The following is a 16,129-nucleotide window of genomic DNA, read 5'->3' as shown; positions in this document are numbered from 1 at the left end:
TGCGAATCATTGTTTCCCTCACGTACAGGATTCGCTCCTTGGCATTCCACATCAATCTGAAAAGTTGTGAAAAGTGAATTACGTCCGTGCACCCTTTCTTTATCGTCCACTTTCAATATCCTCTCTACTTGTATCCGACTCTCTGTGTAGAATGGGGAGGGAGCTGATCTCCCTATGTAAACAGGTCACGCTGCAAGCGCACCTCATTGCCACAAGCAGCTCGATTTGACCTCTCCGTTCACATTACTGCAGATTGCTGAGAACATTTGAAGCCGATCCAGTTGACAAACTGACAACTATTTTGCTACTTGCACCACAAACGATGACAAACCATTCCAAATCGTACGGGTGGCATTGTGGCTCAGTGGTTAGTACGGCTGCCTCGTGGCACCAGGGAGCTGAAGTGAGTTCCAGCCTCGGGCGATCGTCTGTGTGAATAATCTTTACGTGCAGACATAGCCACTAAAGCAGGTTGCTTCCGTATAGTAGTTTGCGAAGAAACAAACAGAGATGGGGGTTTCACTCTATTCAGGAAACAGACCAAAGCCATTTCTTTCTTGTTCAAGAAAATATTCGGATAAATTTGATGCGTCGGTGGGTGTGGGGAAGGGATTGTGGGGGCTGATCTGATAGCCATTTGACATTGGCTGAGTTATGGGATCCCACAACCTGATTTGACTGTGTTAAAAATCCCAAAACACCAGGTTACAGCTCAACGGGGTTATTTGGAAGTACAGCAGTCACCACCACCCCCGCCGTACCATCGGTGGGATACGTTCCAAGACCGACCGCAGAAGACCGAAACGGCGGATAGGGGCAAACCCATTCATTTAAATTGGAAAGTTACCTTCCTGGCAGCCCCCTGGTTCCAGAATGTTCCCTGTATCACGTTCGGGCCGCGGATATGGGGGTTACCCTGTCCTGGCTTTCAGCGTGCTGCACCTTCGTCAGGTAACTGCAGAGCAGGATCATAAGACAGAAAACTGGTAACAAAAGATGATAGTTTCATGCAACTGAAAAGACAACAGATGGAACAATCACTGCAATCAACACGGCAAACTAGCAAAGGCAAGAGATTCACATTCCATTAACCTGCTTTTGAACTTGGCTAGTAGGCATTGGCTGCACCATTCCTGGAAACACTGCAATACCAGGCTGATACATGGAGGGGACAGAGCAAGCCCTTAAGCCATCTCCCTGCTCCAAAAATCCATTTAATACAAACACTCCCACGTTCGGGAGATATCAGCGATTAAACTGATAAGAACAGAAACTACACATATTCCGAGCCAAAAGGCCGAGAAGCGATAGCACATTAATACTCCAACGGTGGGGGTCATATTTGCCGACTATCCTTTCCATCAGTTTGATGATATTCAAAGTTCGTTTATTCCCTTACCGTGTACCTTCCAAGATTTCCGACCAGATCGGAAGATCACTTTGCAGCAGTCGCTGTGCTTTCCCCGTGGTTTTCTGTCCATCTGTTACCTAGCCGCGTAGATCGCGCTGACGACCAATCAGATGGCACGGGCCGGAGCCGCCATGGAAGCGCACGTCAGGTCGACTGCAGAGAGGTTTCTCCCGCTGATCGGGGACAGCAGCAGGGTCATTCTCCCGGTGATCGGGGACAGCAGCAGCGGCGGCGGCGGCGGCAGGGTCATTTCCCCGGCATCTACAAGATTCACCAGAATTCCTCGGGCAGCAACCTTCCAAACCCATGGCCAACACAGCCTTGAGGGATGACGGCAGCAGATCCGTGGGAACACCACCATTCGCAAGTTCTTTCCCGAGGCACTCGCTGTCCTGAATTGCAAATATATCGTTGTTCCTCCGGTGTCACTGGGTCAAAATCTGGAATCCCCGCCCAAACAGCATCGCGGGGCTACCGACAGCACATGGACTGCAGCGGTTCGATGAGCAGCTCACCACCAGGGTGATCTCGGGATGGGCAAGAAATGTTGGCCTTGACAGAAAGATCCTATTCATTTCCTCCCCTTGTGTTCGTGTCGCTCGCCCATAAATGCGAATCATTGTTTCCCTCACGTACAGGATTCGCTCCTTGGCATTCCACATCAATCTGAAAAGTTGTGAAAAGTGAATTACGTCCGTGCACCCTTTCTTTATCGTCCACTTTCAATATCCTCTCTACTTGTATCCGACTCTCTGTGTAGAATGGGGAGGGAGCTGATCTCCCTATGTAAACAGGTCACGCTGCAAGCGCACCTCATTGCCACAAGCAGCTCGATTTGACCTCTCCGTTCACATTACTGCAGATTGCGGAGAACATTTGAAGCCGATCCAGTTGACAAACTGACAACTATTTTGCTACTTGCACCACAAACGATGACAAACCATTCCAAATCGTACGGGTGGCATTGTGGCTCAGTGGTTAGTACGGCTGCCTCGTGGCACCAGGGAGCTGAAGTGAGTTCCAGCCTCGGGCGATCGTCTGTGTGAATAATCTTTACGTGCAGACATAGCCACTAAAGCAGGTTGCTTCCGTATAGTAGTTTGCGAAGAAACAAACAGAGATGGGGGTTTCACTCTATTCAGGAAACAGACCAAAGCCATTTCTTTCTTGTTCAAGAAAATATTCGGATAAATTTGATGCGTCGGTGGGTGTGGGGAAGGGATTGTGGGGGCTGATCTGATAGCCATTTGACATTGGCTGAGTTATGGGATCCCACAACCTGATTTGACTGTGTTAAAAATCCCAAAACACCAGGTTACAGCTCAACGGGGTTATTTGGAAGTACAGCAGTCACCACCACCCCCGCCGTACCATCGGTGGGATACGTTCCAAGACCGACCGCAGAAGACCGAAACGGCGGATAGGGGCAAACCCATTCATTTAAATTGGAAAGTTACCTTCCTGGCAGCCCCCTGGTTCCAGAATGTTCCCTGTATCACGTTCGGGCCGCGGATATGGGGGTTACCCTGTCCTGGCTTTCAGCGTGCTGCACCTTCGTCAGGTAACTGCAGAGCAGGATCATAAGACAGAAAACTGGTAACAAAAGATTGATAGTTTCATGCAACTGAAAAGACAATAGATGGAACAATCACTGCAATCAACACAGCAAACTAGCAAAGGCAAGAGATTCACATTCCATTAACCTGCTTTTGAACTTGGCTAGTAGGCATTGGCTGCACCATTCCTGGAAACACTGCAATACCAGGCTGATACATGGAGGGGACAGAGCAAGCCCTTAAGCCATCTCCCTGCTCCAAAAATCCATTTAATACAAACACTCCCACGTTCGGGAGATATCAGCGATTAAACTGATAAGAACAGAAACTACACATATTCCGAGCCAAAAGGCCGAGAAGCGATAGCACATTAATACTCCAACGGTGGGGGTCATATTTGCCGACTATCCTTTCCATCAGTTTGATGATATTCAAAGTTCGTTTATTCCCTTACCGTGTACCTTCCAAGATTTCCGACCAGATCGGAAGATCACTTTGCAGCAGTCGCTGTGCTTTCCCCGTGGTTTTCTGTCCATCTGTTACCTAGCCGCGTAGATCGCGCTGACGACCAATCAGATGGCACGGGCCGGAGCCGCCATGGAAGCGCACGTCAGGTCGACTGCAGAGAGGTTTCTCCCGCTGATCGGGGACAGCAGCAGGGTCATTCTCCCGGTGATCGGGGACAGCAGCAGCGGCGGCGGCGGCGGCAGGGTCATTTCCCCGGCATCTACAAGATTCACCAGAATTCCTCGGGCAGCAACCTTCCAAACCCATGGCCAACACAGCCTTGAGGGATGACGGCAGCAGATCCGTGGGAACACCACCATTCGCAAGTTCTTTCCCGAGGCACTCGCTGTCCTGAATTGCAAATATATCGTTGTTCCTCCGGTGTCACTGGGTCAAAATCTGGAATCCCCGCCCAAACAGCATCGCGGGGCTACCGACAGCACATGGACTGCAGCGGTTCGATGAGCAGCTCACCACCAGGGTGATCTCGGGATGGGCAAGAAATGTTGGCCTTGACAGAAAGATCCTATTCATTTCCTCCCCTTGTGTTCGTGTCGCTCGCCCATAAATGCGAATCATTGTTTCCCTCACGTACAGGATTCGCTCCTTGGCATTCCACATCAATCTGAAAAGTTGTGAAAAGTGAATTACGTCCGTGCACCCTTTCTTTATCGTCCACTTTCAATATCCTCTCTACTTGTATCCGACTCTCTGTGTAGAATGGGGAGGGAGCTGATCTCCCTATGTAAACAGGTCACGCTGCAAGTGCACCTCATCGCCACAAGCAGCTCGATTTGACCTCTCCGTTCACATTACTGCAGATTGCTGAGAACATTTGAAGCCGATCCAGTTGACAAACTGACAACTATTTTGCTACTTGCACCACAAACGATGACAAACCATTCCAAATCGTACGGGTGGCATTGTGGCTCAGTGGTTAGTACGGCTGCCTCGTGGCACCAGGGAGCTGAAGTGAGTTCCAGCCTCGGGCGATCGTCTGTGTGAATAATCTTTACGTGCAGACATAGCCACTAAAGCAGGTTGCTTCCGTATAGTAGTTTGCGAAGAAACAAACAGAGATGGGGGTTTCACTCTATTCAGGAAACAGACCAAAGCCATTTCTTTCTTGTTCAAGAAAATATTCGGATAAATTTGATGCGTCGGTGGGTGTGGGGAAGGGATTGTGGGGGCTGATCTGATAGCCATTTGACATTGGCTGAGTTATGGGATCCCACAACCTGATTTGACTGTGTTAAAAATCCCACAACACCAGGTTACAGCTCAACGGGGTTATTTGGAAGTACAGCAGTCACCACCACCCCCGCCGTACCATCGGTGGGATACGTTCCAAGACCGACCGCAGAAGACCGAAACGGCGGATAGGGGCAAACCCATTCATTTAAATTGGAAAGTTACCTTCCTGGCAGCCCCCTGGTTCCAGAATGTTCCCTGTAGCACGTTCGGGCCGCGGATATGGGGGTTACCCTGTCCTGGCTTTCAGCGTGCTGCACCTTCGTCAGGTAACTGCAGAGCAGGATCATAAGACAGAAAACTGGTAACAAAAGATGATAGTTTCATGCAACTGAAAAGACAATAGATGGAACAATCACTGCAATCAACACGGCAAACTAGCAAAGGCAAGAGATTCACATTCCATTAACCTGCTTTTGAACTTGGCTAGTAGGCATTGGCTGCACCATTCCTGGAAACACTGCAATACCAGGCTGATACATGGAGGGGACAGAGCAAGCCCTTAAGCCATCTCCCTGCTCCAAAAATCCATTTAATACAAACACTCCCACGTTCGGGAGATATCAGCGATTAAACTGATAAGAACAGAAACTACACATATTCCGAGCCAAAAGGCCGAGAAGCGATAGCACATTAATACTCCAACGGTGGGGGTCATATTTGCCGACTATCCTTTCCATCAGTTTGATGATATTCAAAGTTCGTTTATTCCCTTACCGTGTCCCTTCCAAGATTTCCGACCAGATCGGAAGATCACTTTGCAGCAGTCGCAGTGCTTTCCCCGTGGTTTTCTGTCCATCTGTTACCTAGCCGCGTAGATCGCGCTGACGACCAATCAGATGGCACGGGCCGGAGCCGCCATGGAAGCGCACGTCAGGTCGACTGCAGAGAGGTTTCTCCCGCTGATCGGGGACAGCAGCAGGGTCATTCTCCCGGTGATCGGGGACAGCAGCAGCGGCGGCGGCGGCGGCAGGGTCATTTCCCCGGCATCTACAAGATTCACCAGAATTCCTCAGGCAGCAACCTTCCAAACCCATGGCCAACACAGCCTTGAGGGATGACGGCAGCAGATCCGTGGGAACACCACCATTCGCAAGTTCTTTCCCGAGGCACTCGCTGTCCTGAATTGCAAATATATCGTTGTTCCTCCGGTGTCACTGGGTCAAAATCTGGAATCCCCGCCCAAACAGCATCGCGGGGCTACCGACAGCACATGGACTGCAGCGGTGCGAGAGAGCAGCTCACCACCAGGGTGATCTCGGGATGGGCAAGAAATGTTGGCCTTGACAGAAAGATCCTATTCATTTCCTCCCCTTGTGTTCGTGTCGCTTGCCCATTGATGCGAATCATTGTTTCCCTCACGTACAGGATTCGCTCCTTGGCATTCCACATCAATCTGAAAAGTTGTGAAAAGTGAATTACGTCCGTGCACCCTTTCTTTATCGTCCACTTTCAATATCCTCTCTACTTGTATCCGACTCTCTGTGTAGAATGGGGAGGGAGCTGATCTCCCTATGTAAACAGGTCACGCTGCAAGTGCACCTCATCGCCACAAGCAGCTCGATTTGACCTCTCCGTTCACATTACTGCAGATTGCGGAGAACATTTGAAGCCGATCCAGTTGACAAACTGACAACTATTTTGCTACTTGCACCACAAATGATGACAAACCATTCCAAATCGTACGGGTGGCACGGTGGCTCAGTGGTTAGTACGGCTGCCTCGTGGCACCAGGGAGCTGAAGTGAGTTCCAGCCTCGGGCGATCGTCTGTGTGAATAATCTTTACGTGCAGGCATAGCCACTAAAGCAGGTTGCTTCCGCGTAGTAGTTTGCGAAGAAACAAACAGAGATGGGGGTTTCACTCTATTCAGGAAACAGACCAAAGCCATTTCTTTCTTGTTCAAGAAAATATTCGGATAAATTTGATGCGTCGGTGGGTGTGGGGAAGGGATTGTGGGGGCTGATCTGATAGCCATTTGACATTGGCTGAGTTATGGGATCCCACAACCTGATTTGACTGTGTTAAAAATCCCAAAACACCAGGTTACAGCTCAACGGGGTTATTTGGAAGTACAGCAGTCACCACCACCCCCGCCGTACCATCGGTGGGATACGTTCCAAGACCGACCGCAGAAGACCGAAACGGCGGATAGGGGCAAACCCATTCATTTAAATTGGAAAGTTACCTTCCTGGCAGCCCCCTGGTTCCAGAATGTTCCCTGTATCACGTTCGGGCCGCGGATATGGGGGTTACCCTGTCCTGGCTTTCAGCGTGCTGCACCTTCGTCAGGTAACTGCAGAGCAGGATCATAAGACAGAAAACTGGTAACAAAAGATGATAGTTTCATGCAACTGAAAAGACAACAGATGGAACAATCACTGCAATCAACACGGCAAACTAGCAAAGGCAAGAGATTCACATTCCATTAACCTGCTTTTGAACTTGGCTAGTAGGCATTGGCTGCACCATTCCTGGAAACACTGCAATACCAGGCTGATACATGGAGGGGACAGAGCAAGCCCTTAAGCCATCTCCCTGCTCCAAAAATCCATTTAATACAAACACTCCCACGTTCGGGAGATATCAGCGATTAAACTGATAAGAACAGAAACTACACATATTCCGAGCCAAAAGGCCGAGAAGCGATAGCACATTAATACTCCAACGGTGGGGGTCATATTTGCCGACTATCCTTTCCATCAGTTTGATGATATTCAAAGTTCGTTTATTCCCTTACCGTGTACCTTCCAAGATTTCCGACCAGATCGGAAGATCACTTTGCAGCAGTCGCTGTGCTTTCCCCGTGGTTTTCTGTCCATCTGTTACCTAGCCGCGTAGATCGCGCTGACGACCAATCAGATGGCACGGGCCGGAGCCGCCATGGAAGCGCACGTCAGGTCGACTGCAGAGAGGTTTCTCCCGCTGATCGGGGACAGCAGCAGGGTCATTCTCCCGGTGATCGGGGACAGCAGCAGCGGCGGCGGCGGCGGCAGGGTCATTTCCCCGGCATCTACAAGATTCACCAGAATTCCTCAGGCAGCAACCTTCCAAACCCATGGCCAACACAGCCTTGAGGGATGACGGCAGCAGATCCGTGGGAACACCACCATTCGCAAGTTCTTTCCCGAGGCACTCGCTGTCCTGAATTGCAAATATATCGTTGTTCCTCCGGTGTCACTGGGTCAAAATCTGGAATCCCCGCCCAAACAGCATCGCGGGGCTACCGACAGCACATGGACTGCAGCGGTTCGAGAGAGCAGCTCACCACCAGGGTGATCTCGGGATGGGCAAGAAATGTTGGCCTTGACAGAAAGATCCTATTCATTTCCTCCCCTTGTGTTCGTGTCGCTTGCCCATAAATGCGAATCATTGTTTCCCTCACGTACAGGATTCGCTCCTTGGCATTCCACATCAATCTGAAAAGTTGTGAAAAGTGAATTACGTCCGTGCACCCTTTCTTTATCGTCCACTTTCAATATCCTCTCTACTTGTATCCGACTCTCTGTGTAGAATGGGGAGGGAGCTGATCTCCCTATGTAAACAGGTCACGCTGCAAGCGCACCTCATCGCCACAAGCAGCTCGATTTGACCTCTCCGTTCACATTACTGCAGATTGCTGAGAACATTTGAAGCCGATCCAGTTGACAAACTGACAACTATTTTGCTACTTGCACCACAAACGATGACAAACCATTCCAAATCGTACGGGTGGCATTGTGGCTCAGTGGTTAGTACGGCTGCCTCGTGGCACCAGGGAGCTGAAGTGAGTTCCAGCCTCGGGCGATCGTCTGTGTGAATAATCTTTACGTGCAGACATAGCCACTAAAGCAGGTTGCTTCCGTATAGTAGTTTGCGAAGAAACAAACAGAGATGGGGGTTTCACTCTATTCAGGAAACAGACCAAAGCCATTTCTTTCTTGTTCAAGAAAATATTCGGATAAATTTGATGCGTCGGTGGGTGTGGGGAAGGGATTGTGGGGGCTGATCTGATAGCCATTTGACATTGGCTGAGTTATGGGATCCCACAACCTGATTTGACTGTGTTAAAAATCCCACAACACCAGGTTACAGCTCAACGGGGTTATTTGGAAGTACAGCAGTCACCACCACCCCCGCCGTACCATCGGTGGGATACGTTCCAAGACCGACCGCAGAAGACCGAAACGGCGGATAGGGGCAAACCCATTCATTTAAATTGGAAAGTTACCTTCCTGGCAGCCCCCTGGTTCCAGAATGTTCCCTGTAGCACGTTCGGGCCGCGGATATGGGGGTTACCCTGTCCTGGCTTTCAGCGTGCTGCACCTTCGTCAGGTAACTGCAGAGCAGGATCATAAGACAGAAAACTGGTAACAAAAGATGATAGTTTCATGCAACTGAAAAGACAATAGATGGAACAATCACTGCAATCAACACGGCAAACTAGCAAAGGCAAGAGATTCACATTCCATTAACCTGCTTTTGAACTTGGCTAGTAGGCATTGGCTGCACCATTCCTGGAAACACTGCAATACCAGGCTGATACATGGAGGGGACAGAGCAAGCCCTTAAGCCATCTCCCTGCTCCAAAAATCCATTTAATACAAACACTCCCACGTTCGGGAGATATCAGCGATTAAACTGATAAGAACAGAAACTACACATATTCCAAGCCAAAAGGCCGAGAAGCGATAGCACATTAATACTCCAACGGTGGGGGTCATATTTGCCGACTATCCTTTCCATCAGCTTGATGATATTCAAAGTTCGTTTATTCCCTTACCGTGTACCTTCCAAGATTTCCGACCAGATCGGAAGATCACTTTGCAGCAGTCGCTGTGCTTTCCCCGTGGTTTTCTGTCCATCTGTTACCTAGCCGCGCAGATCGCGCTGACGACCAATCAGATGGCACGGGCCGGAGCCGCCATGGAAGCGCACGTCAGGTCGACTGCAGAGAGGTTTCTCCCGCTGATCGGGGACAGCAGCAGGGTCATTCTCCCGCTGATCGGGGACAGCAGCAGCAGCGGCGGCGGCAGGGTCATTTCCCCGGCATCTACAAGATTCACCAGAATTCCTCGGGCAGCAACCTTCCAAACCCATGGCCAACACAGCCTTGAGGGATGACGGCAGCAGATCCGTGGGAACACCACCATTCGCAAGTTCTTTCCCGAGGCACTCGCTGTCCTGAATTGCAAATATATCGTTGTTCCTCCGGTGTCACTGGGTCAAAATCTGGAATCCCCGCCCAAACAGCATCGCGGGGCTACCGACAGCACATGGACTGCAGCGGTTCGATGAGCAGCTCACCACCAGGGTGATCTCGGGATGGGCAAGAAATGTTGGCCTTGACAGAAAGATCCTATTCATTTCCTCCCCTTGTGTTCGTGTCGCTCGCCCATAAATGCGAATCATTGTTTCCCTCACGTACAGGATTCGCTCCTTGGCATTCCACATCAATCTGAAAAGTTGTGAAAAGTGAATTACGTCCGTGCACCCTTTCTTTATCGTCCACTTTCAATATCCTCTCTACTTGTATCCGACTCTCTGTGTAGAATGGGGAGGGAGCTGATCTCCCTATGTAAACAGGTCACGCTGCAAGCGCACCTCATTGCCACAAGCAGCTCGATTTGACCTCTCCGTTCACATTACTGCAGATTGCTGAGAACATTTGAAGCCGATCCAGTTGACAAACTGACAACTATTTTGCTACTTGCACCACAAACGATGACAAACCATTCCAAATCGTACGGGTGGCATTGTGGCTCAGTGGTTAGTACGGCTGCCTCGTGGCACCAGGGAGCTGAAGTGAGTTCCAGCCTCGGGCGATCGTCTGTGTGAATAATCTTTACGTGCAGACATAGCCACTAAAGCAGGTTGCTTCCGTATAGTAGTTTGCGAAGAAACAAACAGAGATGGGGGTTTCACTCTATTCAGGAAACAGACCAAAGCCATTTCTTTCTTGTTCAAGAAAATATTCGGATAAATTTGATGCGTCGGTGGGTGTGGGGAAGGGATTGTGGGGGCTGATCTGATAGCCATTTGACATTGGCTGAGTTATGGGATCCCACAACCTGATTTGACTGTGTTAAAAATCCCAAAACACCAGGTTACAGCTCAACGGGGTTATTTGGAAGTACAGCAGTCACCACCACCCCCGCCGTACCATCGGTGGGATACGTTCCAAGACCGACCGCAGAAGACCGAAACGGCGGATAGGGGCAAACCCATTCATTTAAATTGGAAAGTTACCTTCCTGGCAGCCCCCTGGTTCCAGAATGTTCCCTGTATCACGTTCGGGCCGCGGATATGGGGGTTACCCTGTCCTGGCTTTCAGCGTGCTGCACCTTCGTCAGGTAACTGCAGAGCAGGATCATAAGACAGAAAACTGGTAACAAAAGATGATAGTTTCATGCAACTGAAAAGACAACAGATGGAACAATCACTGCAATCAACACGGCAAACTAGCAAAGGCAAGAGATTCACATTCCATTAACCTGCTTTTGAACTTGGCTAGTAGGCATTGGCTGCACCATTCCTGGAAACACTGCAATACCAGGCTGATACATGGAGGGGACAGAGCAAGCCCTTAAGCCATCTCCCTGCTCCAAAAATCCATTTAATACAAACACTCCCACGTTCGGGAGATATCAGCGATTAAACTGATAAGAACAGAAACTACACATATTCCGAGCCAAAAGGCCGAGAAGCGATAGCACATTAATACTCCAACGGTGGGGGTCATATTTGCCGACTATCCTTTCCATCAGTTTGATGATATTCAAAGTTCGTTTATTCCCTTACCGTGTACCTTCCAAGATTTCCGACCAGATCGGAAGATCACTTTGCAGCAGTCGCTGTGCTTTCCCCGTGGTTTTCTGTCCATCTGTTACCTAGCCGCGTAGATCGCGCTGACGACCAATCAGATGGCACGGGCCGGAGCCGCCATGGAAGCGCACGTCAGGTCGACTGCAGAGAGGTTTCTCCCGCTGATCGGGGACAGCAGCAGGGTCATTCTCCCGGTGATCGGGGACAGCAGCAGCGGCGGCGGCGGCGGCAGGGTCATTTCCCCGGCATCTACAAGATTCACCAGAATTCCTCGGGCAGCAACCTTCCAAACCCATGGCCAACACAGCCTTGAGGGATGACGGCAGCAGATCCGTGGGAACACCACCATTCGCAAGTTCTTTCCCGAGGCACTCGCTGTCCTGAATTGCAAATATATCGTTGTTCCTCCGGTGTCACTGGGTCAAAATCTGGAATCCCCGCCCAAACAGCATCGCGGGGCTACCGACAGCACATGGACTGCAGCGGTTCGATGAGCAGCTCACCACCAGGGTGATCTCGGGATGGGCAAGAAATGTTGGCCTTGACAGAAAGATCCTATTCATTTCCTCCCCTTGTGTTCGTGTCGCTCGCCCATAAATGCGAATCATTGTTTCCCTCACGTACAGGATTCGCTCCTTGGCATTCCACATCAATCTGAAAAGTTGTGAAAAGTGAATTACGTCCGTGCACCCTTTCTTTATCGTCCACTTTCAATATCCTCTCTACTTGTATCCGACTCTCTGTGTAGAATGGGGAGGGAGCTGATCTCCCTATGTAAACAGGTCACGCTGCAAGCGCACCTCATTGCCACAAGCAGCTCGATTTGACCTCTCCGTTCACATTACTGCAGATTGCTGAGAACATTTGAAGCCGATCCAGTTGACAAACTGACAACTATTTTGCTACTTGCACCACAAACGATGACAAACCATTCCAAATCGTACGGGTGGCATTGTGGCTCAGTGGTTAGTACGGCTGCCTCGTGGCACCAGGGAGCTGAAGTGAGTTCCAGCCTCGGGCGATCGTCTGTGTGAATAATCTTTACGTGCAGACATAGCCACTAAAGCAGGTTGCTTCCGTATAGTAGTTTGCGAAGAAACAAACAGAGATGGGGGTTTCACTCTATTCAGGAAACAGACCAAAGCCATTTCTTTCTTGTTCAAGAAAATATTCGGATAAATTTGATGCGTCGGTGGGTGTGGGGAAGGGATTGTGGGGGCTGATCTGATAGCCATTTGACATTGGCTGAGTTATGGGATCCCACAACCTGATTTGACTGTGTTAAAAATCCCAAAACACCAGGTTACAGCTCAACGGGGTTATTTGGAAGTACAGCAGTCACCACCACCCCCGCCGTACCATCGGTGGGATACGTTCCAAGACCGACCGCAGAAGACCGAAACGGCGGATAGGGGCAAACCCATTCATTTAAATTGGAAAGTTACCTTCCTGGCAGCCCCCTGGTTCCAGAATGTTCCCTGTATCACGTTCGGGCCGCGGATATGGGGGTTACCCTGTCCTGGCTTTCAGCGTGCTGCACCTTCGTCAGGTAACTGCAGAGCAGGATCATAAGACAGAAAACTGGTAACAAAAGATGATAGTTTCATGCAACTGAAAAGACAACAGATGGAACAATCACTGCAATCAACACGGCAAACTAGCAAAGGCAAGAGATTCACATTCCATTAACCTGCTTTTGAACTTGGCTAGTAGGCATTGGCTGCACCATTCCTGGAAACACTGCAATACCAGGCTGATACATGGAGGGGACAGAGCAAGCCCTTAAGCCATCTCCCTGCTCCAAAAATCCATTTAATACAAACACTCCCACGTTCGGGAGATATCAGCGATTAAACTGATAAGAACAGAAACTACACATATTCCGAGCCAAAAGGCCGAGAAGCGATAGCACATTAATACTCCAACGGTGGGGGTCATATTTGCCGACTATCCTTTCCATCAGTTTGATGATATTCAAAGTTCGTTTATTCCCTTACCGTGTACCTTCCAAGATTTCCGACCAGATCGGAAGATCACTTTGCAGCAGTCGCTGTGCTTTCCCCGTGGTTTTCTGTCCATCTGTTACCTAGCCGCGTAGATCGCGCTGACGACCAATCAGATGGCACGGGCCGGAGCCGCCATGGAAGCGCACGTCAGGTCGACTGCAGAGAGGTTTCTCCCGCTGATCGGGGACAGCAGCAGGGTCATTCTCCCGGTGATCGGGGACAGCAGCAGCGGCGGCGGCGGCGGCAGGGTCATTTCCCCGGCATCTACAAGATTCACCAGAATTCCTCGGGCAGCAACCTTCCAAACCCATGGCCAACACAGCCTTGAGGGATGACGGCAGCAGATCCGTGGGAACACCACCATTCGCAAGTTCTTTCCCGAGGCACTCGCTGTCCTGAATTGCAAATATATCGTTGTTCCTCCGGTGTCACTGGGTCAAAATCTGGAATCCCCGCCCAAACAGCATCGCGGGGCTACCGACAGCACATGGACTGCAGCGGTTCGATGAGCAGCTCACCACCAGGGTGATCTCGGGATGGGCAAGAAATGTTGGCCTTGACAGAAAGATCCTATTCATTTCCTCCCCTTGTGTTCGTGTCGCTCGCCCATAAATGCGAATCATTGTTTCCCTCACGTACAGGATTCGCTCCTTGGCATTCCACATCAATCTGAAAAGTTGTGAAAAGTGAATTACGTCCGTGCACCCTTTCTTTATCGTCCACTTTCAATATCCTCTCTACTTGTATCCGACTCTCTGTGTAGAATGGGGAGGGAGCTGATCTCCCTATGTAAACAGGTCACGCTGCAAGCGCACCTCATCGCCACAAGCAGCTCGATTTGACCTCTCCGTTCACATTACTGCAGATTGCTGAGAACATTTGAAGCCGATCCAGTTGACAAACTGACAACTATTTTGCTACTTGCACCACAAACGATGACAAACCATTCCAAATCGTACGGGTGGCATTGTGGCTCAGTGGTTAGTACGGCTGCCTCGTGGCACCAGGGAGCTGAAGTGAGTTCCAGCCTCGGGCGATCGTCTGTGTGAATAATCTTTACGTGCAGACATAGCCACTAAAGCAGGTTGCTTCCGTATAGTAGTTTGCGAAGAAACAAACAGAGATGGGGGTTTCACTCTATTCAGGAAACAGACCAAAGCCATTTCTTTCTTGTTCAAGAAAATATTCGGATAAATTTGATGCGTCGGTGGGTGTGGGGAAGGGATTGTGGGGGCTGATCTGATAGCCATTTGACATTGGCTGAGTTATGGGATCCCACAACCTGATTTGACTGTGTTAAAAATCCCAAAACACCAGGTTACAGCTCAACGGGGTTATTTGGAAGTACAGCAGTCACCACCACCCCCGCCGTACCATCGGTGGGATACGTTCCAAGACCGACCGCAGAAGACCGAAACGGCGGATAGGGGCAAACCCATTCATTTAAATTGGAAAGTTACCTTCCTGGCAGCCCCCTGGTTCCAGAATGTTCCCTGTATCACGTTCGGGCCGCGGATATGGGGGTTACCCTGTCCTGGCTTTCAGCGTGCTGCACCTTCGTCAGGTAACTGCAGAGCAGGATCATAAGACAGAAAACTGGTAACAAAAGATTGATAGTTTCATGCAACTGAAAAGACAATAGATGGAACAATCACTGCAATCAACACAGCAAACTAGCAAAGGCAAGAGATTCACATTCCATTAACCTGCTTTTGAACTTGGCTAGTAGGCATTGGCTGCACCATTCCTGGAAACACTGCAATACCAGGCTGATACATGGAGGGGACAGAGCAAGCCCTTAAGCCATCTCCCTGCTCCAAAAATCCATTTAATACAAACACTCCCACGTTCGGGAGATATCAGCGATTAAACTGATAAGAACAGAAACTACACATATTCCGAGCCAAAAGGCCGAGAAGCGATAGCACATTAATACTCCAACGGTGGGGGTCATATTTGCCGACTATCCTTTCCATCAGTTTGATGATATTCAAAGTTCGTTTATTCCCTTACCGTGTACCTTCCAAGATTTCCGACCAGATCGGAAGATCACTTTGCAGCAGTCGCTGTGCTTTCCCCGTGGTTTTCTGTCCATCTGTTACCTAGCCGCGTAGATCGCGCTGACGACCAATCAGATGGCACGGGCCGGAGCCGCCATGGAAGCGCACGTCAGGTCGACTGCAGAGAGGTTTCTCCCGCTGATCGGGGACAGCAGCAGGGTCATTCTCCCGGTGATCGGGGACAGCAGCAGCGGCGGCGGCGGCGGCAGGGTCATTTCCCCGGCATCTACAAGATTCACCAGAATTCCTCGGGCAGCAACCTTCCAAACCCATGGCCAACACAGCCTTGAGGGATGACGGCAGCAGATCCGTGGGAACACCACCATTCGCAAGTTCTTTCCCGAGGCACTCGCTGTCCTGAATTGCAAATATATCGTTGTTCCTCCGGTGTCACTGGGTCAAAATCTGGAATCCCCGCCCAAACAGCATCGCGGGGCTACCGACAGCACATGGACTGCAGCGGTTCGATGAGCAGCTCACCACCAGGGTGATCTCGGGATGGGCAAGAAATGTTGGCCTTGACAGAAAGATCCTA

At 50.1% G+C, this 16,129-nt stretch overlaps 8 non-coding genes across 8 annotated transcripts; all 8 read right to left on the bottom strand.

Moving 5' to 3' along the window:
• Positions 1-1,117: 1,117 nt before the first annotated feature.
• Positions 1,118-1,309, bottom strand: LOC148141372 (U2 spliceosomal RNA). Its single transcript, XR_015752674.1, has one exon. It is a non-coding gene; the product is annotated as a U2 spliceosomal RNA (small nuclear RNA).
• Positions 1,310-3,139: 1,830 nt separating this feature from the next.
• On the bottom strand, positions 3,140-3,331 carry LOC148141371 (U2 spliceosomal RNA). The gene has a single exon (XR_015752673.1). It is a non-coding gene; the product is annotated as a U2 spliceosomal RNA (small nuclear RNA).
• Positions 3,332-5,160: 1,829 nt separating this feature from the next.
• On the bottom strand, positions 5,161-5,352 carry LOC148141370 (U2 spliceosomal RNA). The gene has a single exon (XR_015752672.1). It is a non-coding gene; the product is annotated as a U2 spliceosomal RNA (small nuclear RNA).
• Positions 5,353-7,182: 1,830 nt separating this feature from the next.
• On the bottom strand, positions 7,183-7,374 carry LOC148141369 (U2 spliceosomal RNA). The gene has a single exon (XR_015752671.1). It is a non-coding gene; the product is annotated as a U2 spliceosomal RNA (small nuclear RNA).
• Positions 7,375-9,204: 1,830 nt separating this feature from the next.
• On the bottom strand, positions 9,205-9,396 carry LOC148141368 (U2 spliceosomal RNA). Its single transcript, XR_015752600.1, has one exon. It is a non-coding gene; the product is annotated as a U2 spliceosomal RNA (small nuclear RNA).
• A 1,826-nt stretch (positions 9,397-11,222) lies between these two features.
• Positions 11,223-11,414, bottom strand: LOC148141367 (U2 spliceosomal RNA). Its single transcript, XR_015752670.1, has one exon. It is a non-coding gene; the product is annotated as a U2 spliceosomal RNA (small nuclear RNA).
• A 1,829-nt stretch (positions 11,415-13,243) lies between these two features.
• Positions 13,244-13,435, bottom strand: LOC148141366 (U2 spliceosomal RNA). Its single transcript, XR_015752668.1, has one exon. It is a non-coding gene; the product is annotated as a U2 spliceosomal RNA (small nuclear RNA).
• Positions 13,436-15,265: 1,830 nt separating this feature from the next.
• On the bottom strand, positions 15,266-15,457 carry LOC148141365 (U2 spliceosomal RNA). Its single transcript, XR_015752667.1, has one exon. It is a non-coding gene; the product is annotated as a U2 spliceosomal RNA (small nuclear RNA).
• Positions 15,458-16,129: the final 672 nt, after the last annotated feature.

This window comes from Chiloscyllium plagiosum, unplaced genomic scaffold (genome assembly GCF_037043375.1).
Source record: "Chiloscyllium plagiosum isolate Xiang-an unplaced genomic scaffold, Cpla_swu_hap1 HiC_scaffold_33, whole genome shotgun sequence".
Taxonomy (NCBI): Eukaryota; Metazoa; Chordata; class Chondrichthyes; order Orectolobiformes; family Hemiscylliidae; genus Chiloscyllium; species Chiloscyllium plagiosum.
This window is presented reverse-complemented; position numbering and strand designations above follow the sequence as displayed.